This window comes from Anser anser (assembly GCF_964211835.1).
Source record: "Anser anser genome assembly, chromosome: 11".
NCBI classification, from domain to species: domain Eukaryota; kingdom Metazoa; phylum Chordata; class Aves; order Anseriformes; family Anatidae; genus Anser; species Anser anser.
In genome coordinates this window covers 22,407,541-22,433,208 of record NC_139732.1, presented here as the reverse complement: position 1 = coordinate 22,433,208, position 25,668 = coordinate 22,407,541, and the positions used below count along the sequence as shown (strand labels likewise).

The 25,668-nt window shown below is 48.7% G+C and overlaps 1 protein-coding gene across 3 annotated transcripts in view; it reads right to left on the bottom strand.

Annotated features, from left to right (window-relative positions):
- Positions 1-25,668, bottom strand: part of ZNF469 (zinc finger protein 469) — a 230,424-nt gene that overhangs the window by 128,861 nt on the left and 75,895 nt on the right. Inside the window, exon 1 of one of the 3 annotated variants that reach the window (XM_083851750.1) lies at positions 22,676-23,820. The exons of the other annotated variants lie outside the window; for them this stretch is intronic. The gene's annotated coding sequence lies outside the window, so the exon portion shown is untranslated. Of the gene's footprint in view, positions 1-22,675; positions 23,821-25,668 lie in introns of those variants that run through there. 3 annotated transcript variants of the gene reach the window in all.

Sequence of the window (25,668 nt, the reverse complement as noted above, 5' to 3'; positions counted from 1 at the left end):
TCACCTTTTCAGGGTGCAGAGCTCACTCGCAAGCACAGAAGTCACCCGCATTCATCAACAGCATCTTTGCCTACATGGGTAAATCCATTCCCACGCAATGAAAAAGGTCAAAATAATACTGGAACTAAAACATCTGCTCAAAACTCAAATGCTCCCCATCAAGCTCTATCACACGGACCCTGGGAGCTCCTTTTGCCAGGACTGGCCGCAGGGCAGCATCCAGCAGGATGAGCCCCACTGCCCTCTGCGGTCGGGTGGCAGCTGGGGCTGAAGCTCCCTCCGAACCTCGCTATTTTCAGTCTTTTACCAGAAAATGCAACGTGCAAAGAGACAAACACCTCTCAGGCACCCTAAGGTGTGGCACGTTTGTTGGCACAGACAAATACACCAGGTTAAAGGCACCGTGAGAACCACGCTGGGCTTGGTGGAAGATCCCAACAGTGCAGGAAGGAGCAGGAAAGAGGAGGGGAACAGAATTGATCCAGAAAGAGTTTTTCTGCATTTTTCCAGGAATGGGTCTACCTCACAGCTCTCCTTAGCCCGTGTCTCCTAGGGACACGCAGACATGTTGTTCTTCAAAAGTGTTATCTAGGCCTTGACTAAGCTAATCCCAGTTAACAGCAGCATTTCAGCTACCACCTCCCTCAAAGTGCAGTGATCTTTCTTTCTAGATTTCCTCTGCTGGCCCAGCAGCAGGTTGCTGTTAGCTTGTCCTGGGCTACATCAGTGGAGGCTAAAAATAATTATCCTTAAAGGAAATCCAAACACTGCAATCTCCTCTTTCACTCACTACCTAATTAATAGTTTCCAGGTCACCCTGGCTTTCCGAGAACATCTGTTTGTTTTCACTTTGCTCAAGGAAAGTCAAAGCTGGCCTGAAAGGGGAATATGAAAACGTGTTTAATGTTTGCACAGTCTCCCCTCCACGGACGTATCTGGATGCAGGGGCCTTCAAGCAGAAAGGCACATCCACAGAGGCAGACCCACGCTTGCAAACCTAACGTGCACGTGTCCGTAGTTCAGACAGATGTCAGTGACTGGAGCGCACGGACTACCTGCAGCTATTTTCAGGAACGGCTTTGCAAAAATAAGTGAATAAAATACAGTTGTGTAGAAAGAGACCCATGAGTTACCTTGAAGTCTTTTGGTGGCATCATCTGAGAAAGGTGCGCTCGGGCAGGTTTTTGGTTCTGCAGACCTGAGACTTGGGTCAGCACATGAGCACATCCACGACAGGAAAGGTCGTTTTTTTTTTCTTTTTTTTCCCTCCAAGTTATTCGTGCATATTTCCAGCCCCGCATTCTTTGCAGGACAGGACACCTCGTATAATTTTGTGCAAACTCGGCAAGAGACAGAGCGCAGGCTGGTAGTAGCATCGCTCCTCTGCGGAAATACCGCTGGAGGTAGCACCCCAGCTGGATATGCACAAACCACCCAATGCCAGGAGATCCACGCCCAGCAAGGGTACTGGAGGCGCACGGCAAGGAAGAGACACCAGAACGGACAGCAGATGTGCCATCGATAGAGATGGAAAATCATAAAGAGACAGACAACCTACTCTAGACAGCCGAGGCTGCAGACACCAGGTGAGCGAGGAGAAGTCAATAGCACGAGATGAGCAGAGGAAAGCGCAGGAAGACGCAGCCTGCAGAGGGAGTTCCTAAACGAAGAGCAATGGGTAAATAAAGCGAATGGTGGCAGGGAGCGGGCCGGAAGATGAAGGCGATACGACTGTTCTGGCGTTCCATACATCCAGGGACAGAGCCCGGCACCAGGAGCTCCCCCGGAGTCTGTCATCGCTTTCAGTGCAGTCATCACTTCACAGCGCGGCCCCGAGGCAACTCCCAGGCTGTAACACAAACAACACGGCGCTGCGGTTCGCGTCCCAGCTCATCTCCGGCCGTGGCCAAGGACGAACATTCCTGCACACCGCCTGCCAGGAGGCAGCGCACTGGCTGGGCCGGGAGGCGCTGACAGAAATTAAGCAATCACTCATTATTCTTCGTTGTCAGAGTGCCGTTCCTCCCAAGAACACCAAGTTCTTGGGTGACAGGCACTGGAAGGACCTTTAGCGGCTTCCCAAGTGACATCAGCTGCGCGAGTGCTGGCAGGCGAGCAGACACAAGGCAGCGCTGCGTGTCCCACCACACCTTGCCCCGCGCTCCGGGTCGCTGTGCCCTACGTGCCCGTGTCCTCCCCACATTCGGGTATCAAACCAGCATCCCTGTCCGGTCGGTGACCAGCACCCACCTGGGCTATGGCATTCCCTGCAGGAACTTCTCCAGGCCCCAGGACAAAACCAAGACACCAGGCCAGCCGTGCAGCTTGGCTCTTTCTCCAAAGCTACCTAGAGTTGTTACACTGGCCACCCCATCCTCCCCTGCCCCACAATTTCCCCTGTGCTGGGACAGCCTCAAGAATACACCTGGGGTTGCAAGAATAAATCTGCTTGAGCTCTGAGCTCATGGGACGTGATGGTGTTGCAAGGGGGTGGGTGCATCTCAGGAGTAATTACCAGGTTACCTTCCACACGGCTGAACATCAGTTATAATTATCTTCATATACTATTAAACGAGCAGACAGCACAACCAGGACTTGTGTTTCGCCTCTTTTATCCTTGATTTTATGCTTTAACATCACTCCGCAGGCTCCCCCAGCGCCTGGCTCTGATGTTTCTGCCCTGGCTGCTCAGAACAGGGGAGAAACAAGCAGAGTGCCGCACAGAGCAGTGTCACGGCTATTTGTTCCGCTTTCAGAGGAGCCACATCTGAAAGCCAAGCCCCACGTGCCCTTCTGTTTACCACGGGCAGATGGAACAACACACGGCGCCTGCAGATGCCCGGGCTGCGGGACAGCACGTGTGCTGGATGTGGTTTTCCACGACGGGTGGAACATCACGGCAGCGCAGCTCGGACTCATCTCCCACAGATTTTCTCAGGCACTGGCTATTAACGTTAACCGAGCAACCCACCAACATCGCGAAACCTTCACTTAACAGTTTTCTCTGGCACTGGGGAGACCACGGCTGAGCCTCGTGCTTTCAATTCCAGACCAGCACAAACATTTCGCATCAGTGTCATCGAGCAAGAGCCCTCGCGTCCTAACCACACTGCCCGAACCGCAGCAGGGATCCTCTTCGACCACAAGAAATACTTTATCTTGGAAAGTAAGGAAATATGGAGGCATTCGAACAGCTTACACTGCTGTCCTAATGTGCAATGAATTGTACAGTCCACAAAAGCACATCCTGATTTTCCTATACGCACTGCTGGCTTGCACCACAGTTAAGGGCGATCTGGATCTGGCCACCTTGCATTTTAAGAGTGCCAGACCTGCGTGCACTGGAGTCGAGAGCAAAGTTACCATTGACCTCAACCAGCAGAGGAGCAGATCTTGTCTGGGGACAACTGCTCTTGAGAACAGGCACACAAGGGAATGAGATTCCGGGAGATGTCAGTGCCACTTCCCCAGATCAAAGCATTAATAAAATCCTAATTCATTCCCATGATGAGAAACTGCGGCAGAGAAAGCACCCATGATGTGGAGATTAGCACTGAGACTCACAGCCGGGCAAATAATAAATGCAATGATTCACTGGCTGATTCAAGGGGAGGAAAGAAGTTATATTTCCACTGGGATGGTTATCCCCCCCCACAGCCAACGGAAAATAAAACAAAAATGCTCCTTTAAATTCAGGTTGACCAAAACGCATGACAAATCCCTTCGTTTTGGTTTGGTGCTCCGGATAATTTTTCTCTTTTGCAAGAGAAGATTGAAATGTAGGCAAGTTACAAAACGAAATGTTACTTCAGAATGGAAGAACATGAATACCTACTCCTCAAAATGTTGAAACAAAACATAGCTGCCCTTTACCAAAAGATTAGCTGCTAGTGCCAATTCAGTAAACAGTTTCAGTCAACCCCCAAATTGCATTTCTCGGCAACTGAACTATTCATCCTGAGAAAGGTTGCCCAGATCTACTCAGATTCCAAAACCCAAAGTGCTCCGCTACTTGAGCTAAGAGTAAAATCTCCAACACCGCAACCAAACTACCAACTTGGATCCTCTCTGAGCATTCCCAAGCCATCGGGGAGAAAGATCTATTTAAGAATAACTTTAACAAAAGTTATTCTTTGGTGTTTTAGGAGAAAAGCAAGGGATGCGATGGTGGTTTGTTTCCTCTTCAGGACAAAAAGGGTGTGGGAGATGGGAATTTCACCAGACACTTACACAGGTTGGAGGATCCTGGTAAGATCACCGGTTCCAAAACCACACAACCCCGTTAACCAGCTGTAAATGTTTCTACATCGCCCTCTGCCTCGCCAGCCCATTCTGTGGGCTTCTGCAGTGGAAGGGACGGAGGAATTTTGTTGCAGTGGCTTTATGGAAAAACATCTTGGCAGATAATAGCGGCAGAACCGTAGTCCCACTTGAGTTGGGTTTATGTTTTTTTTTTTTTCTTTTTTTTTTCCTTTTCTCTTTTTAATAGTGCTAACGACAAAATCCTTTCATCTTCTGGGAAAACAGCAAATGGTCCCAAATGGAAGGGCAGGACTGTGACCTTGCCAATTAAAGTCCTCCAAAGCAGGCATCTCGGCACCCCGCATGTTGAGGCTTTTGCTCTGTTCCCAGCATTGCTTCCGCCCCAGCAGATCCAAAACCAGAGAAAAAAGCACCCAGACTTCACTGATTGTACAGCAAACAAACATCCGTACCTGGTAAAGACCTGCTTCTGCATGGAGGCAGCTCTCAAGAGCTGGACATCAGTGATACCAGCAAGTCTGGACCGTTCATTAGGAACATCAAAACATCAAACCCAAAACAAGCACGACCCTGAGCTCACACCACTGTAAGCTGGACTTGATCAGAACAGATTCAGCAAGTTTGTTGTCATTGTTTTAAATGAAAATACCACCCAGAAGAAACGGAAGAAAAACAAACAAAGCCACCAGAACGACTCCCCAAAAAACTAAGGTTTGAAAAATTAATGGTTCAGCCGGGGCCGTAAGAGGTTATACCTATGGCTTAGGTGTTATGTCTGACAAGGAAACATGACTGAATATGACTGTTTCAGGTATGAAAATTTGCACAGTGAAATTTAATATACATATACATGTATATCAAACAAGCCTAGGGCCATGGCTTGCTTTACAAGCAACATTTTGTCACCGAGGAGGGGTCCCCACACTTGGCTACCCACGAGGCCCAGACCTCCCTCTCCCCTTCCCCACTCCACTTCTCCCTCCGCAGATTTTTTCTACTCTCCATCGCTCGTATCAGCTTTCCCAACAAACTGAGAAGAGGGCCGAGCCTGGAAGAAAAATAGCCGTCATTTGACATCACATGCCCCAACAATGTGTCTTGGTAATCAGGACAAATCCAGTCTCAGCTCCTGGCAGAGCTCCTCCTGGAAGAAGATGACCTCTCCGACTAGGTCAGCATGGGATGGGAGTTTGCTTGCTCCTCAAACTGTCAAAAAATACTTAGGGCCTTATTCTGTTCACATTTACAACTGGCTGCGAGCTGGGGAAATCCAGCTGATTTCCTTGGAGTTGCTCACAGTTTACATCACCACGAGCACGAGAAGAGTCGGGCCATTTACTGTGCGTGCTTCACAGCGCTGGCTCGGAGCCATAACGATCTGATCTCAATCTACATTTTCATTAGGCTTGTGGGTGGTTCAGAGAGAGGGTTTTATTGGGCTCAGAGACAATAGGGTGCAGCTGTGAAGTTTGCATCCGGATCTGAACTTGCAAAGAGTTCAAGTCCAGGTTTTTGGGTCAGATCCATCTCGAGCATTAATTTTCTAGATATCAAAATACCACCCTTGGGACTTGCAAAACCAAGGCCAATTCTGGCTTACAACGGTGTAACAGCATTGCCCTCCACGGAGTCTGTCCTGATTTACACTAGAGGGAGATCAAAATTCATGCCAGGGCAGCAGGGAAGTTGTGCTTTACGCTCGCTGCCACGATTTCAGTGGACACAATAACATCTGTTTGCTCCAACCCGGGGAAAATATACTAATGCGCTTCCCATCCATTGCTTAGCATTGCCAGAAGAACGCTGAGTGCATTCTGAGCTACTATTTTTGTTTTGGGAAGATGTGCACGACTCCTCTGCGTTCGCATCCAAATGGCCTTTTTCATCCTCCTCTCGCTGGCAGCCGCTCGCGCTGCATCTGTGCCTGCGGTGTGACCCGTGCGAGCCCAGAGCTGGGGGCTGGCACCCGCGGCCTCCGTACCTGCTGTGCTCTGGCTGCTGCTCCTTGCAGCTCCTCGTGGGTTTAACCAAAGCCTCCCGGGACTCCGACGCTCCCCACCTTACGGAGGTTTCGCAGAGGGTACTGCAAAAGCGACGTAGGCAGGGTTTGAGCACGAGGAGCTCTTGTGCTCACCGTGAGCTAAGCCGGACAGTGACCAACAAGCAAGGGATGGACAGTAAGTGGCCGCCTTGCCAGTCAGGCTTTCAAAGGTTTAGGCACTGTAAGACACAGTAGAACTGTTTAGGCACTATAAGACACAGACCAAACTAGTTTTTTTAAACTGTGGTAGGTACACGTCTGCATCTTCAAACACTGAGTGCTTTTGTAAACCAGTGATACAACATTTAAGCCGCTATTTTACCTTTCCTTTAGGAAATTTACCTTTACGGTAGGAAACTTTGCAGAAGTATTTGACTCCATTCACAAACCTTTTGCAAGTCTGAGGCCCCAGGTCCAATGCTGCGCATCGCTTCCTTCTCTTTTGGGAAAGGTCCCCAGCTAACAAGTCTGTGTCACCTGGGACAACTTCGGTATTTGCCAACTGGAAAATCTCTTTTTCAATAACAGATTGCCTCCTCCTCCTAATATCATACCTCAACAAAACGTTTGCTTCAGATTCATACCCTTTGAGAACCTGCAACCCTCGGAGCATTCAGGTTTTGGTTTCCAAAGAGCCAAAGGTTGGAAGAAAACCGCAGATCAGAAACCTGCCCGTTGGTCAGTGCTGGAGGCAGAGCTATCAGAAGCAGCTGCAAAGCCTGCCCTGAAGCTACGGGAGATTGCTCTCATCTCAGGAAGCCAGAAGCAAAACAAAAACCCTTTGCAGTGTACCAGCTTTAAAGGTCAGACTCCTCTAGCAGCAGCGTACGTAGCTTCAGTCGGTTCCAAAGAGGATGATTATGCCGGGATTTTTACTCCAAGACATGCTACTGTTTTTCAGTGAATTTACCAAAAATACACAAAGTCCCTCTCTCAAGCAAGACGAGGAGGTGCAGGACGGGGCTGCCACAGCAGGTCTCAGCCTGCCTGGTTTTCCAGGCCTGGAGAGGCTGGGGGATGCTACAAACGGGCCCCCCACGCAGGAGGAAAGGGCGCTCTGAACAAACGCTTGCACAAAGCCATTAATAATTTCCCCTTGAGCACTGAAGCATCTGCTCTCTTCGAGAGCAACCTCCCAGCAGAAGCTGCTGATGGTTATTGCCTTTGTCACACGGTGGGATCAGTGATACCTTTTGGCACATGCCTGCAACGCTCTCTGGCTCGGTCACCCCCCCGGGGAGCTCCAGCGCCGTGGTTGCCCGGGGAATTTGGCCCGGTGCGGTCGAGCACATTCGGTTTAAAAGGTCAGGCTGAGATGGGCTCACATGCTCTTTATGTATGGAAACAGGAGGTGAGCGCAGCCATTAAACATGGCAAAAATACATCTTAGTAAGAGATTCTTGGACAGTCTCCTGGTCTCAAGGGTCTTCACCTTTGGCCAAGAGCAAAGAAAGGCTCGCTCCTGCTTACTCCATCTCAATCACTACCAGGGGCCCTTCTCCAGCTGCATAGAACTGATGCTGGTGGGAATTAACACACACAAAAATTCCTGTGGATAGCCAGTCCATCCCCTCCTTACTACAGGGAAAACTTAGAAAAATAAAAAAAAAAAGAAAAAAAGGAGAAAAAAACCCATCAGCACACAGGTTCAGGAGGCGGGGAAGCAGTCACATCGCTGCCCCTGCCACGGAGCCACCAAGTGACCAGAGACAAATCCCTGCCTGCACCTCCAACCCCGCTCAGCCTGAGCTCCTTGGTCTGGCTCTTCCCCCCTGGCACATCGCTGAGGACAGCGGCACCCCGGCTGGGATAAGGATTTCTTCTGCTGCTTGATCACCACTGCGCAACCAAGCATCAGGGAAACACGAGAACGTGCCGGACGAGATGATGCACCTCATCTGCGCCATGTAACGCCACGGTGATTTGTAATCAGGTCACTGGGGAGCTATGTAAAGGACAGTGACATACAGAAAATGCTTGTCATTATCCTGGCAACTTAGGAAAATATTCATTCTCCAAATAGATTACACTACAACAGATCCATTAATGTCTGATTTGTTTTAGGTGAAGCTTGGGGGCAATGATGGCAGCGAGACTCCTAAAAGAAACCTTCACAGAGCCCAAGAAGAGGAGAATTTAAAACATTTCTTCACAAATCTAACAAAACCAACAGCCCTCACTGCTACAAGACCTAACAGAGGCCAAGAGGCAGGGGGATTCAAAAAGATTTTATAAAGAAACAACTTAGGGAGTTCTAACGTGGAATAGCGAGAAAGACCTGGGAGTTTGGAAAAGCTGTACAGCCCCTCCTGCTTCACTTGGGTAAAGTTTAACTACTGAGGGTTAAATCCAACCCCTTCCTTCAGCAGGGAACCCCCCGCTGGTCCTTTTGGAGCACGGGGGTAGCAGGTGGGAAGCCCCAGCTCTGCTGGGTTGGCGCCTGCACACCTGAAGGGGACACGAATCAGAGAAATAAAAGGCGAAAAGTCACCCGAGTGGAAACAGCAGCAGCAAGCCGGGAGGAGTTCCTTCCCCTCATTCATCCCGAAGGGAGAGCAGCTGGCCCGGAGCTGCCCGAAGTGCAAGCAAATCGCTTTGCCCCCCCCGACCCTGGCAACCTCCCTCCCCTGTGCTCAAAACCCTAAATCCCACCGCGGGGCTGTGGTGCCAGCTGCGAGGAGCGGGGCAGGAACCGGAGCCGGCAGCTGCTCCAGCACAGCCCCAGGTAGGCAGAAGGGGAACAGCGCGCAGCCGGAGCCGAGCCGGCACGGCCAACATCTGGCTTCACTTTGTAGTTTCTGTCGATGCTGTGCACGGGGATGCAGAGCACCCACATCTTCCTCTGCATTTATCTCCCTCTTCGGATCCTCGCTGCAGCCCCTTGCTTTCGGCTGTTGTATTTTATTGGGTTTGCACTAAAAAGCGGTCTTTAATTAAACAGTCATTTTGCCTTGAACAACTGGGAATGTTTCTGATTGTATCGCATTTAAAACCAGACCCCTGAGTCCAGATGTATTTTTCTGACACAAAGCAGAAAGCTCTCCATAGAACGGTTTCCTAAACCTTTAATGACTTTTCTTCGTGTTATTGCTTTTTCTGCTCTAGGGGCCAACACGAGGTCTTTGACACAGGGCTTGAAGCTGCAGCCCTGTTTGCCCACAAAGCAAGGACGACGGCAACACCAGGTCCCTGCCCGCTGCTTTGCCAGCCCTGTCTTTTAGCCAGGTGCTGTTAAGAAAACCCCAATATTTCACATCCAGTTCAGTCCCTGACTCTCCAGGCAGGGGGGGGCACAAGCTCAAACCTTTTCACAATGTGGCTAAAGGCTCAGATCCATGCGGTGCAGTAACCACACAGGTTGCTCCTTCTCCCCTCGCTTGTGTTTTCACTCTTAGGTCACCAGCTCCCCTCAAATCTTCAAGCTGACACTGAACCTTTTTGCGGGATGGCTAACAGGTGCAAAGTTCGGGGATTTTGCAGTCTGGCTTTTGGAAACTCTAGCTGGAAAACCCATCAGCCCGGAGCACGCTGCTGTGCTTGCCTCGAGGTGTTTCTAAGAGAAACGGCCACCAGAAGGTGCGGAGGCACCGCGGCCCCAGGAGCAGCTGCGCAGCGGAAGCCAGCCGCGCGCTTCAATTAAACAGACGACCTTTCACAGCCTTCGCTAATTGCCTGCAGGCAAAGGGAAGCACTGTCCAGTTAAGGAAGTTGGAAGGATCAGTGAAAAGCTCAGGGAGTTCAGAAGGCTGCTGATGAGCGGCTTATGTTACTGCTAGTTCTTAGACTTCCTTCCATAGGGACACTTACATATATTGAAGCCTGCACGGAAAAGCCACGCGCTTGTCAGACCGGCCAGCATTTAGACCATAGATCTAAAACTCAGAAAAAGGGATAGAAAGGCTGAGGCAAAGTCCCTTACAGCGTCACAGAATAGGGGCTAATAAATCTACCCTGGAGTTTCCAGGAACCCAGTGCATCTCAGTTGCACATTAGCGTTTTTGTTTCCAATGCACATTGTCAACACAATGACATCAACTAGCGCATAATCCCCATACATGCACCTCTTTGTCCAGCTCCTCGTTTCACTTGACTCACCATAAACATGCAACTCCCACTCTTTTGACTTCCACTGTCATTAATCTTTCTTCTTGGGAAAGTTTCAGCTATCAGCCTGCCTGAACCTAAAGCAATGAAGTCATGTTCGCGGAGCCGTCGGGGGAACTGACTCATCCGCGTGAGACCAACTCGGAGATCTCTGTGCGCTCGCTCCTGGGCAGAGCCGTTCAGGAGGGCCGTCTCGAGGCATCGGTCGCTCAAACATTTTGGAGACAATTTAGCACAGATGCATGGGGAAGGCTCAAGGATCGAGCAGCGCAGCAAGACTGAGCATGGTGTGCATGAACGCGCAAACACCGACCTCCACGTACGCAGCTCTCTGCCAACACGTCTGGGGATGAGAGGTGAAAAGGAAAAAAAAAGCAGTCTCGTCTTCACGGCTCCCTGGGAAGGCTTAGCTTTGTCTCCTACTCACATGCTTCTCTGACAGTCTGAAGCTAAAGTTAGGAGGAAACCTAGACCAGAGGGGAGCTTCCAGAAGTGCTCTTTGGCAGAGCTGTCTGGGAGCAGACGCACAGCGAGGATGGTTTTATTTGGCAACTTGCTTGTAGGAATATATATACATATATATATATATTTTTAATACCTTTGGCAAATAAAGGATCGTAAAAAGAAAAGTTGGTTGGCCTTCCTGACTGGGCAAAGAACATAGTTTAGGTTAAAAAAAGACTCTCGATTGAACAGAATGAAACGAGAAAAGGTTTTATCTGCCTCTGAACCTTCCATGTGTGTTGCTGATGCGACAAAATCAGTGTCAGTAGGAGCATTTTACTTATGGAAAGCAGTTGATCAGCAAAACATAGGCGTGCCACACCTTTAGGAAAACATATTAGAAACTAATATCTTTTCAATCAGGTCCAAAAACACATATTCATTAATCTGCTCTCATGATCTGGAATGAATTTCATCCATCATAAATCACTGCGCTGACATTACAAATGAGGCAAAAGAGCAACCACATGTTTCACTTTGGAGTTGTTCTCTTTTTCCCCTCTCCCCTTCCCCTTTAATTGCTTGATGCTAATCCCAAAACCCGCAGACGTTGCCCTCCAGCTTCTCTCTAGCCTTGGGATCGCAGGAGCACCGTGACAATTAAAGTGAATTTCTTTCATACTGAGAAGAAGGAAACTGGCCTGATGCAGTTCTTCTCACAAGAACTAAGACAAGTGAATGTTGCTTTAAAATGAACATATTCTACGTGCAAGGCTAAAAAGCCTCTTTCAGCATGATAGATGCATAAAATAAGTTACAGACTGTTAAAACAGTGCCACTTCTGTGTTAAGTGTTCATAAAGGTAATTGACCTGTCCCTTACATCGTGTAAATCACTTCAAAAGAGCTCCAGGAGTCCAGTGTTTGGCCAACACAACACGGTCCAAGAAAGAAAATTAACTTGCACGTGCAAAGGAAGTTTATAGACAAGAATTCCCCATGCACGTGGCTGTCTAGGATATTTCGGTGGGGCCGGGGAACTGAGGTGTGGTGGGGTACACCCAGCCAACCTGCATTTCTGGGGATGTGACACTTGGCCCTGCGGCTGCCGGCAGTGACAGCCCACCGAATTGCTGCAAGAGCAGGACTGGTGCTGGCCCAAGGCACGACGAGTTACCGGGAACCCGTCCACTGATGCGGCTGGGCTTCGCACCAGGCACTCTGCAGGTCTGGAAAGATACTTAGGAGATTCCTATTCTTAGGCATCCATGTGCTTTTTGGCATCCTGCGAGGGGCCTACCTGCATATATTTTTTTGAGCTATACTGCTTCAAGAATCTAGTCCTAAACACGTTCGTTAATAATGAAGTTACTAGCACAAAGATTACACCCTAATGATGTTTTGCACATGTTCCCACATAATTTAATTGAATGCTATTTTTATACACAGGATTTCTCTCTCAAGAATAACCATAAGTGAAAATTCATTTGCTAACTGAACAACACATCTGCACTCAGCTAGGGTGGCATTGCAAACACTGTCAGGTTTCCACACCAACTGAAACCTGCATGCAAATTACACCAAGATTTGCCTTTCTGACAGCATTTGTAAGGTGTTGCTGCACGCTGTTGGGCAGCCCACACTTTCTGTCCACGGGCATTCACGTGGCAGAGAGAGGTGAAGCAATGCTGTTTATATTACTATTTCCATACCATAAAATAAATGCGTGCAATGTTTTACAGCATGTAAAGCACGCTACCTGAACCACAAAAATCTCTACCTTGGGGACCTTTAAATATTAAGAGCGTGCTTAGGTACAGCTGCTGGCAAGTCAGAGAAGGGCAGAGGTGCTGTAACTGTGGTGGTAAGGCATAGCTGGAGAGCAAACTGAAGAGGGCAGTTGTGCTTGACCCTGAAGACAGCTCTATGCAGGTCTGGAGCAGATAAACCTCATGCTAAACCTCTACTAAAAGAAAACAGGGGCAGCAGGAGAGCCTCCTAGCCAGCAGCTTTACAGCCCCACCTGCTATTTAACCAGCGGATCCCAAATTCATACCTTTGACCACATCTTACCAACAGAGAATCTGAGGCACAGTCTGGAAATTTGATTTGCTCAGAGCTCAGCAGACCCACAGAAGACAGAGAGCTGACTGCAAGGTACCAAAGGCTCACCCGAATTATCTGGTCACAACCCAGGTAAACACAAGGTCAACAAAAAGGAGACAAGTCAAGAGAAGTGTCCAGATATGGGAGATGTCTTGGGGCTTCAAGCTCTGCTTTGGACATTCGTGCAGAGACCAGAGGACCTCTGCCAGCCAGCTGAGTCCTGTTTATCTGCAAGTTGTCAAATCTATGCAGCCAGAAAATAAAGTTGTTTTGGCATTTTGAACCACATTTCACCAGAAAATTCCATGGAAAGATTAAGTTACATTAAAAAAAGAAAAAGCCTGTTTGTTCTTGTCTTTTTTTTTTATTATAATTATTTAATAGAAGCCATATTAAAGTGATAAGGACAGATGGCCATTCACTGCTTCCCCATCCTAGCTACCAGCACCACCACAACAAAAAAAAACACAAAACAGCAGAGCTGCTGTCAGTGAAGGGCAAATCATTTACCAGTCACTTCCCTGACCTTCTTCCCAAGGCTGAGAAACCCTCTGAAATGGCCCTACCTTCCTCGGGTGCAGCGAGGTACCTATAAACCTTTAAAAACCCAACCTTTAAAGTCAAAGGTTTCCTTCATTGTGCAAGTGGCTATGGGATCAGGCAGTTTATAGTTGGCTTAAAACCTTCATGCTTTAATGGTTGCAGGTGGGAAAGCTCTGCACAGCTCCTCGCAGCCTCTCCCTGTCCCATCAGCCATCCTTGGCAGACACGGCCAAGAACAGCTCCGAGATGCCTGCAGGCCCAGGGGAGATGCTGAGCGCTCACAGCACCATCCCCAGAGCCTCCAAAGCCTTGGCGTGGGGGGTACGGCATGTGTTAAAAAAAGGACTTCAAGCCAGTTGCAATGCTTCATGCTTTAATACCTCCCCACCCAAGCCTCAAAACCACCACAAAAATGAGAAACAATTTCAAAAATCAGTGAGAAACCAAGCAAAAATCGCAGCTGACCCGGAGCCTCCCTCCAGGAGCACACGAGCGGCCGAAGAGCCGCAGCGCTGGGGCAGTGCAAAAACTATTTGTTCTCCACGGCCTGACTCATCGGGGGGAAAAACACAAGCCATCACACGAGGCTTGCCCAGGTCTGATGCATTCGCTGAGCTGTCGGTCGGAACATTATATTCCGATAACACATGGCTGAGAGGAAGCCTCTGAACTTTGCTGCCATTTGGGAAAGCAGCGTGCTCCCTCTCCTTCCTTCCCAGGAGAAGAGCCCCACCACGCGCCCAAGCTCCCAGTTGCTTTCCAGGCCTGCTGATGAGCCTTGCTTAGCAATACTTCAAAGAGCAGTGGGGTATGTCCACGTCCAGCAGCATCCTGATGGGAAAAGAGATCCGAGCTACTTCTGGAGCCAAGACGACGACATCTGCCTGGGCTTTCGACACCCAGCCCAGCATCTCCGCATGCAGCTCAACAGCCCCCACACCCCCCGCTGCATGCCCCCGGAACCTCAGCTTGTGTCCACACGAGGCAGGCATGCCCCATGTCCCCTTTCAGCTACATCTCTTAATTTTATGCGTGTTTATTTATATATGATAGATAACATCATAGGAAACCCAACTGAATAGTTAGAGAGAGGCTTGGTTGCCCAAGAATTACCAGACCAGTGATAGCCAGAATCCACATCCCATATGGGGCATTTCAAACCGACTTCATAAAAATCCTAAAGACATTCCTGGGAACTGGTTCTATCCAGGGACAAACATGCATCCAACGAACAGAACTGAACCCGAGCTGTCATGCTAAACAGAAGGGGAGGGGGAAAAAAAAAAAAAAAAGGAAAAGAAAAAAAAATAAACCACCTTCCCTAGTCAACAGCACTTAAAGGATTTTAAAGCCTCCCAGCCCTATGGATGTGACCTGAACTGGCAAGTCTGGCAGCGCTCCGGTTCTCAGAACGAGCCACCACGAGGAGCGCTGTTGTCGGGAATTCTGCCACTGAAAAAAATTTTAAAAAAAGAAAAAAAAACACTTAAATCTTTGTCATCTTCCTGCCTGTTAGAATTGAGGTTCTGGTTGTTTGCATAAGCTCCTGGCGCAGACCCAGCTCTCTACAGTGTCAATGCAGCCACAGAACATCGGGCTTTTCAGAAGTTGTTTCTTCTGAACGTGTTAATGTGGCTTTTCAGGCAGTGCGAGATGGAGAGAGACTATATTCAAGGAACCCTACATTAGTCTGCTTGACATAAAACAGCACCAAGCAGCAGCCAAGTTGTCTCGATTTCTGACTCCGACGTTCACCAGTCTCATTGGAAACCCATTGCCTGACGCTGACAACGGGAGTTGTTGAAATTAGAGAGGTTTGGGTCTTTCTAAGGAGGTTTGCAGAGACAGATTCCCAAAGCTCGCCTTGCAGCAGCGCTGCAGAGGTTTGCCTGGCCCCTCTCCCAAACGCTGCATGCGTCTAGGCTATCACCAAAATTCATTAACATTTCCAAGGGAGATGGGTCTAGACCAAAGGATCGGATCCAAATATCCTTAAACTGGATACGAAATCCAAACCAAACAACTGAAGTTCAGCTTCACTTTTGTCCATCTCTCCTCTTACAGGAAAAGAAACTCCACCTACCAACACCTCCAAAACTGGAAATACTTTAACATCTAAGTCTGCTGCTGCAGACATCAGCACGTCCAAGCCAAAGCACAACAGAGATTTAACTTCAGGAGGAAATCAGCCACGTAGCTAGAGATCTGGACAAGGACCCGGGAGACCGGAGCCAGTTCCATACAGGTACTAGGGTTAACCTCTGTCAATCTGCAAACGGTGCGTGCCCACATCAAGCCCAGTTTTGGAACACAAATATTCTCATAAAGCAAGTTTGGACTCCTCGACAACCAGCGAGTGGAAAAACACGTTTCAGATGTGCTCGAGACGGGACACAGAACAAACTACGATTTGGAAGGCCGACAACTTTTTGTCATATGGGCACATTCAGTTTTGGATCCGGAGCTGACAACTTTGGCTGATCCATAAATCGCATCCCAGGCTTGCGAGCACAATAGGTTGACATTTGTGTAAGCTCTCTATAATCCAAGTAGCAGATTCTTATCCAAGGCAAGCAATCTCTGAAGACTTGTCCGTCAATGCTTTTTAATGCTTCCTAATAAGCAATCTTAGCAGTTTTGAAGCCATTAAGTTTGCAACGAAGGGATTTTTCCCACTAATCTTGCCAAACGTTTCAGTTTGCAGAACAGGAGTTGCAGTGAAGCAGCCAGGTTACACCTGCAGACAAGCAGCTGAGTAACAAGCTTGCATAATTCTCTTTCAACAGCACACACGTGTCTGCCTGAGGACTCTTTGATGAGCACGAGATGATTATCATAAAGGCATCACGCTGGCAACACTTTATCAACCACCATCTATTCTGGACACTCTTCAGTTTAATCATTATATAAACACACACGTTATATATATGATTTATTTTAGGTTTGGGCCAGACACAGCAGAGCACAGAAGCAACGCTTTGCCTGGTTTGCTCAGCGGAGCAACGCTGAAAGGTCAAAGAAAGGGAACCCGAGGCATGTTTGCAGTGCTGCAGTCTCAGGTTTCTAACACGTCTTTCACCTGGAGCAATCGAGCCAAGCATTTCCCGAGCTACACCCTGGAAACCTCCCTGGACCTGTGCCCGCTGCTGTCAGTCACACCTACACCTTCCACGCGAGGGTTGTGCAGCCATCGGTGTATCGGGGGAACCAGAAAGCTCTTGGGGCAGGGGGTGTTGTGCGAGGTGCTTTCCAAGCACAGCCCAGAGAGGTGGCCCCGGACCCAGGACGTTTGCTAACTGGGTGAAGCGATGGCACAGGGCGCAGGGGACGGGGACTCGAGGATGCTCCGAAACGGGGCAGTTTGCTCAGCAGGGCCTGAAACCTGGCTGCAGCCTGGCAAGCGAGAGGGAAGACGAAACGGATTTGAAAACATTAGCAGAAATTTTCCCCAAGCTTGAAAGGCAGCAACAAAGGGGGTAAAAGAATTAAAATAAAAGGTCAGAGGGAAATAAATAAAGTTTCTAAAGGAGGAAGGGAAGTAGGTCTGAGAGAGGTTGGAGAAGTAACGAGAGAAAGGACCACAATATAGGTTACGACAAGGGACAAGGATGCCAGAAGCAGAGCACGGACACAGGTGAGAGCCCTGGAGGACCAGGACAGAGCCCCAGCTTCGCTGGAGACTTCAGCAAGCGCACCGTAAGGCTGCAAACACGAGGAGCTGAGCAAGGCTCAGCTGCATTAAGAAAGCAGCAGCAGCTCGTGGCTGCCATGCCCTGGAGAAACATTTCCTAACGTTTGTCCTGTAACGGGCATGGAGAACACGCAGGAGAAACCAAAACCATGGGGAAGGCACAAACTCATCCCCATGGCACGGCAGGAAGCAGAGCACAGGTTACATCCCCCTCCCCTCCTCGCTGCTGGGCTTCCAGAAAGCCCTCACCTGCAGCAGCGCTCAGGCTGGGCAACGATCACCGTCCAAACCAGCCACTTCTGACCACGCCAAGGTGATTTTCCAGGAACAGGGTGGGCTTGGTGCCACAGGCATCAATTACACAAAAATCAAGAGCAGTGCTGCTTTAAAGGACGAGAGATTCAGTAACTGCCTGTAAATAATCCTGCTACTTTTTATGCAAAGAAAACCATTATTGAAGGTATAGAGCTCCTCCATTTACGTACGTGCAGCAGAGATTAAGTTTATGTTTCTCTTGCAATTATAAACACAAGCAACTAAACCAGCAGAGGAATCCAGGATCCTCACAGCGTCTTAAAACCCCAGAAATATTTATGATCAGGCATTGGGCCTCGATATCTGAAGACATATTTCAGAGAACGACTGGAGAATGCTCTTTAAAAGATCTGCTTGCCTCCCGCTGGGAATTCAGTGCCTGAACCAGGAACAAATTTTAAAGTGATGTAATATTTCATAAAGAACAATATGGCACAAATATTATGTTTGTACATAAAAATCATAGTTTTAATTAAAAGAAAAACATATAGAGGTCTTATCAGGGTTTTTGGCAAGAAGTAATCAATACGTTCAGTATTATACAACTGAAAATTACTGGAAATTTTTTTTGACTTCATTTTTATCTATGCCGAGACACATTTCACAGGCAGTTATTGGAAAGACCTTATTCTGCTTTTGCTTAAAGGAATAAGATGGATAATCCTATTCACTAAGTGCATTTTAATTGTGTCACTATAAATCAGTGCCCTCAAGGTCACCGTCCCAAGCGCCCTTAGGGAGGCGAGCAGAGGCCTCCCGTGCGTTACCTCTCAGCCTAAATTCAGCCCACCCCGTGCAGAGCCTGGCTCCTTCCCCCGTTTTTGGCGTTGGCACAGTACCTTCGCTCGGTTGTGGTTTGCGCCGATTGCGATTCCAGCTCATTTCTCTTGGAACCAAACTCAATGACTCAAGCACAGCGCCGTCCAACACATCAGCTCCTGCCTGGTTTTTGGTGGAAATCACGCGACCTTTCCCCTTCTTTTTCGCATGGTTCCCACCCGAAAGTGTGAAACGACCTGCGCTCCTCCAGAGCGCCAACTTGGGATCGGTCAGCTCAACTTAGACCTCTATTTGTTCTGTTTGGGTTAAATCCTTTAAAAGCCGGTTGCAAAAAGCCAGTGCACAGCCTGGGCATGGCTGAGAAAAGACCCAAACTCTCAGATCTTTCCCTCGTTTGTCTTGCTGGGTGCCACTGCTGCTCACGGAGAGCATCGCACTGAGAAGGCGCGCGCATCGCTGCCCTGTCCCATTGCTCAGCTTTCCTGTTATTGCCCAGTAGAGTTCAATTTTCACTGGTCCATTATTACAATTCCCTGCAAAACCACCCCATTTTTGCTGTCCCAATTCCCCCCAGCCATTCCAGTGACCTCCACCAGCAGCTCCCAGAAGGGTGGGAGGCCACACATTGCTTAGGGCCATGCAAGGCAGCAATCCCAGCCATAAAAACCAACCCTTCAAATCATCAAGAAACCAGTCCCCCGTGCTTCTATCTTGCTAATACACCCCGATAAACCAACCGGTGAGTCAAAGCAGATTCGAGCAGGGTTTAGGCACCCCGCAGTTGTTATTTATCTCACAGTGGGGCTTCCTGTGCCCTCCTGTGCCCCTCGCAGCACCGCTCAGCGGGGATCTGCTGCCTGATCCCCCAGAGCACGACAGAGTTACAGAAGTCTGGAGATGACTCATGTCACACATATCAGTCCGGGCTTCTGGGTTTTATTTTTATTGCAGCAAAATACTCAGCTTGCCCTGGAGAAAAACCTATTAGTCACGCTCACTTCTGGGAACAGTTAGAGTCCGAAAGGGATCAAGAGTTATATGCGGTTTCCCTCTTTGATTTGATTATTATTCATCAGTGGTGAAATTCCTTCCTCTGCAGAATCCCTATCTGCCATGCATCCCTTAGATGGAATATAGGTCACCTAGTTTCACCCTTGAAGAAATAAACATTTACTGAGAAAAATCCCTTTCAGATTGCTGAGAACCTTTTTGGAACAGCAGAAGCAGTTGCTCCCTAGCCCCCAAAACCCAGCTCTGTCTCACTGTAAGTCAGAAATGCTCGAGTTAAAGCACGCAGCCTCCATCCTTTCAGGGAAGATATATCCAGGGAAAACAGAAACTATTCAAAACAGCAAGTCGTATTAGCATAGCAGTAGAACAAGACCCAGACGCTGATTAAGGGCTTTAGTAGGACCCTCGGGACTTTCTGCATGCACAAATTATTTGTTGTGCTTATTGCACTAGTGCTCTGTGATTCAACAAAGATAAAACTGTCTGCTATAACATATAGGTACAATGAAGATAGCAAATGGATCTCAAAGCAAACACGTGCGGTCCCTGGGATGCTCTGCGGTATGCAGTGACAAATTGCTTCAGGAGTGGCCAGTACAAGGCAGCATCACCCCGAGCAGAGAGTTCCCAGTTCCCTTTCCAAGGCAGAGAAGACCTCTCGGCTCTGCTCCTCCACACGCAGAACAGGCATTTAAGCACTAGATGCAGCAAAAAGTCGATGCTTTTCTCATCCTTTCGTAGAACAACATGTCCTAGGGGAGAGGGGTGGGGTGTTCTCGTTAATAAGCAAAGTTAAAAGAAGATAAATTCAGCTCCAGCCCACTTCCAGCCATGGGTGCTTGTGGGGATCCTCCCTCTAAACTGCTCATCCCACAGGCTGCAATCATCTCTCCAAAGACCCTTGCCATTTCCTCTCCATCCAGGTGGGCAGTAAATCACCATCAGGAGGTCAGCAGGTCTCACTTAACTGCTTCCCAGCAGAATCCGAGACCAGGAACAGCACAGGATGTTTCGAGCAAACGCTGACAGGTTTTTGCAGATTTTTTTTTTTTTTTTATGGTCGAAGAATTGCCTTTTAAGAAAAAGACCATTAAAAACATCGCTATTTTCTTAAATTGCTTTCCCTGGGATGTCAAGAATGTGAAAAGTTTTCACAGTTTTAGTTGGACCGCAAGTACCTTTGCATTAGAAATGTAAATAGCAACTTAATCTGAGCCAGATTTTTTCCCAAAGAGAGAGAATCCCTCAGCCTTCAGCCCATCCAGATTTTATCTGACTCACAGCTAATCCAGCTAACTTCTGAGCTACTAGCAACAGCGAGACAAAAAAATCACCGTGGGAAAACAACAGCTTGTTTTAAAGCCTCGTCACCCAGAGTCAGTGCCTCTCAGACGCAGCATCCTTTAGCAATGCGTATGGCATTTGTCACTTCAAACCGGCACGACCCAGCCTTTCTTGTCTCAGGAAGCTAGGAAACGTGGCTTGTGAAATTGGGAAAATGAGGATGTCTCTCTAAGGAATTGAGGCGAGTTGCATCGTTGCTGCATCCGAATGCTCCTCAGCACCCCACAAACACCCCCAAAACCAGGGCACGTCCTGTTTCTTGGAAGCGCGGCTGAGCTCCCGTTGCTCGCTCCTCATCAGTCCGTTCCCTACCAGGATTTTGTTATCTCGGTTGTCTCCCAATTTCCCAGTTTCAGCCAGGGCCTATGAGCAAAAGACCGCGGCAGTCTCCAGTCTGGAGGCAGTAGCAGAGCCCAGGGAGGCCCAGAGACTCGCACAGAGGCAAAGTCTTGCACGCTGACCGCTTGATGGATCCCGGTTCCTGCCCAGTTCTACAACCATGCATGGCTGCAACCCCATGGGCTACAAAATCAGCTGAACGGGGCTAAAACGTTTCACCTGATCTGCAATCTTTATCAAACTTGACCTACTGTGATGTTTTAAAGCCACAACAGGTTTAACAACATATTGGAGGACAAAAATCCAGCTCTTGTCTCCTGCAGGCTATAACGAACCTTCAAGTCCATCATCACAATACTGATAATCACAAACGTGTTTGCTTCTGTTACAGACAACACGAGGCATGCATCCACGTGAAATCAAACAATATAAGGAACACGAAAAGTGTAAAGATTTGAAAAGAACTCAAGGCTTTTGAGTTGCTTCATTCAGTGCATAAAACCCCTCTGACAAAGTAGGCATTCTGGAGTAAAGCTGTGTACTGATCAGGTCTTAGGTGTTTTTTTGTTGTTGTTTTATTGTTTTAGCTTGGAGGGGCTGGTTTTGCTCCTTTTTTTTATTATTTTTTTTTTAAAGCACTCAAATCCCTGCTTCAGGTTGGAAGCCATCACTGCAAAGCATCCAAATTTCAAAAGCAGAACCATCCTCAAACTCTGCCTGCTCTTTTGCTCACAGGTATTTTGCACAAAGGCATGCAGTGAGAACAATTAAGACCCTAACGCAACTTCAACTTGTATATGCAAATAAATGGACGCACATCCAGAAAACCCCAAATTCCATCCTCAAAACCCCGTCTGAGAATTACTGCTCGGTTTGTGAGAGGCAGCGCGGAGCTGGATCCTTATTTTACGCTGTCGGACACAGGAAGAGGATTAAGGAGAAAAGTGCTGTAATGAATTCTGAGAGGAAAAGCCATGCATAATTTAGTGTCTTGATCTGTTTTAAAGCACTTCCAGACGACTGCCTTTTTCTTCTTTTCTTCTCTCAGATTGAACAATAGCTATATATCTGTTTGTGTGTGTATATATATAGCTAAAATCAGCATATACTTCAGTATGGCAAATAGGTGTGTATTTCTAAAGAAAAACAACATGAATTGGGGGCTTTTTTTAAAAAAACAACAAAAAACCCTTCAGCTAGACTTGCAAAGCATGCACACGTTTGCATTTCACAGCAAGGGTGAAGAGCACAAAGATCCTTTGATTCCACAGCTCCCCCAAACACAAACACCCCCACAACCGCTGGGCAAGGCTCCAGCTGGAAACAGAGAAAACCCATTAAGACCAAACAAACAAACAAAACCCCAAAACACACACACACACACAAAAAAAATCCCCGCCAGAAAACTGCCAAAGCCATCCCAACTCCCCCTCACCGCCCGCTCCCTCCAGGAACAAGCTCGCAGATCCCGCGGGCTGATAGGAAGAGGGCCAAGCCCCGTTGAGCTCTCCCCCCCCAAATATTTGGGAGAAGTAGGTGGGACGGGGGACATGGACAAGGCAGACCCTGGGGTGTGCAGCCCTGAGCACGCAGGGCTCGCTCCGACCTCCCGGTGCTCCCGAGCACGGAGGTTTCCAGCTGCCGAGTGGGTGGCAGGGCTTGGTGGTCCACAGCAAAGCCACGGAAGACCCTCACCTTGAAGGTCAGTGCCCTCTTATTTCTCGCAGCTCCGTTCTTCCTTGCTTTCGCCTCCGGGCGACGGGATCCCATGGGATCCTCCTGGTTCTCCGTCCCAGATTCCTCTCCGGGAACGCCGCAGCACCGCAGCTTGGCTTCCAGCTCTAGATCCTGAGGCAGCTCCTAGGCCACGTTTGCTCTTTATTACAGCATCCCCGTCGCCGGATCCCCGCTTTATTTGCCAGACGAGGGCTGCGCAGCCAGCTGACGCAAGCGGTGGGCGATCCGGAAGGCTGCTGCAGCCCCTGGGATCGCTCCCATCCTGCCCACTCAGCCCTGCCGCAAAGCGTCCACGGTCACTGGCAGGAGCGGGGACCTCCAGCTACGGCCGCGGGAAGACACATCATCGCTGCATGGTCCTCGGAGAGCCCAGCGGTGCTGACAGCCTCTCCACTCCCCCACTTTTCCTCTAACCGAGCCCGTTGCAGCTCAGCCCATCCTGGGCTTCAGCATCTCTAGAGGAGCTACGGCACAGTCAGCGCCCGTGTCATCCCACAAACAGTCCCTGGCACGTAAGCGTCTTTCTATCTTAGAGGAGCCTATCCAGAGCCTACCGTGTCGTAGTGCCCCTCTGAGCCCCTAGCACAAAGCCCCTGGGGTGCCCAGTGCTGTCCTTTGACAGCGTGACCAGGCCAGCCACGTGGCTGCATCACCCCAACGCCACGTCCGATATGGGTCAGTGAGACACCACCAGGAGCTTTAATGTAATGCTCCATCCTCTTGTCACAGAAGAGGTGCCTTGGTTGGAGGGTTTGGAAGCCCACGGTGCTCACCACCCCCTGGGTTTATCCTGCCCCTTTCTCTACCCAAAAAGCCCAACCAAGAGCATTATCCTCGGAGGCAGCAGGCCCAGTACCACCAGGAGAAGGGACACCATTGCTAACCATGGGGAACCACGCAGGGAGAGCAATTCCTCCCAGACCAAGGAAGACAGTAAGAGGGCACGATGGTGAAGGGAACCTCAGGCTCCTTTTGAGGTCAACCCCAGCCCCACCTCCACAACTCACCATTCATTTCCCAATTCCTCTCCACGTGCCCCAACCCCTTCCCCACAGCTGGATGCTCACAGAGGGCTCTCCCACTTCTACCAACAGCTCCGGCCGCCTGTCCCTCCTACCCAGGCTTACAGCTTGCATTTACAAACAGCCTCCTGATCATGCCCATGCTCCACGCCAGCCTCTGAGCTCCACCAAAACCAGAGAGATTCGACCTGATGGGAGCTCACATCTCACCGCAGCCCTGCGAGCACTGCGACGGCTTCGGTAAACACACAAGATGAATGGATGCAGTGATTACTCCCACTAAACCTAAAAAAGGAAAGGTTGAGGAGGTTTTATTTTCCCTCCTCCCTAAATTGCTCCATACATCAGTAACCACAAAGCAAACAACTGCCATCTGCAAGGAGAGCGTTCGCCTTGCAGGAAGGAGAGGGGGTGCGGAAAGTGCTCTCAGGAGAGGGCTCAGCTGCTGAAGAGGATGTTCTGATGAAAGACTTAAATCAGAGCTGGTTAAAAGAAGGCACACTTCTCCTCTCCCTTTTTTATTTTTGCACGCACCGGTATTTGTTATTGGGGACTTGCAAGAGGGTAACGATGGGAACGAGGTCCGTGCCCCAAAGCCAAGAGCCATCAGCTGCATTTCTGTAGGATGAAAAGCGGCGCAGGAAGGGGGAATGACGTGCCCAGGGCCACACGGCACACCAGTGGCAGGCTGAAAACCGAGCCCGTAGCTCCAGTTTCCACCTCCTGTCTCTAATCAGAAGACAATTTTCCCTTCTGAGGCAATTTCCCATTCCACGCTTCTGTGCACAGGCGTGAAGCTAAGGAGAGCGCATGGACTTAAGAGGAGGAATCCTGTGTTTTCTTCTGATTCATTAACATGCAAGTCATCCAGCATTGCTCAGCTGTTAACATCTGATGGCAGCCCAGAAGACACCAGGAAATACCTCATTTTCACAAGAGTGCAGAAGATTTGGATGCTCAGAGAAAAGCGAAAGTGATCTTAGCTGCATCACCACCTTAATTCTGCCTTTTCCTCTACCAGTTCAAATGAGGAGAATTAATTTCTAATTATTATTAATAAGAGCAGAAAACTGGAAGCCACTCCCAAACACATGTGATCCCCAAGTCAAAAACTTAGCTGCCCCTTTGTGAGTTAAAGTCTGAAAGCTTGACTAAAGGGATTTTTCCTTCTCACTTGAAGGAAGATAGCTGAAATCCTGCAAGGGACTCAGCCCTCGTGAGGCTCCCCTAGCGTTATCGCCAGACTGTGCACTGACAGCTGATGTCCACTAGGGAAAACTTATAAACCTACACTTTATCCTCAGTTTCAAGCTAAGTAAATATGAATAAGATGAACACCTAGTCACTTTTCTATTCTCCCACCTACGTACCATTCATTTTCCACTCAAAGAATTACAGCATTTTCAAAAAATACTGAGTTAGCCTTTAAAAAAAAGACACATACAAAGTAGTACCTGTGACTGGTACCTGTGGAAACATTTTTAACTAATGCCAGTGAAAAAATTCTCATCCAAAGCAAATCTGAAAGCATCCCTAGGAGTGATGCATGAGGACAATTTATGCTACACACTGACCGACTGTCCCTGTATTGTTTGGTTTTTGTTATGCAGGACTTCTAATAGTGCTTACAACGTTGTGTTCAAAAACTTGTGTTTTACTTGCAGTGGCCCACTACAGATATAAAAAGAAAGTTTGCGGAACAAGCTTCACTTACAATATGATTAAACCAAACCTGAGCATGAAGGAGAGAATAATTTTTCTTCCTAGTTCTTCCCTTTCTACACCGAACAACCTACCCCTAAAATCCATTTGCGAGGAGCCTGTCCACAACAGGAAGGAGCACAGAGATTTCAAGCTATATTTAGGCAGAGGCAGCTGCTCGCTAAAGCCAATAATGCAGCAGAAGTGAAGAGGCAGAGGGTTCAAAAG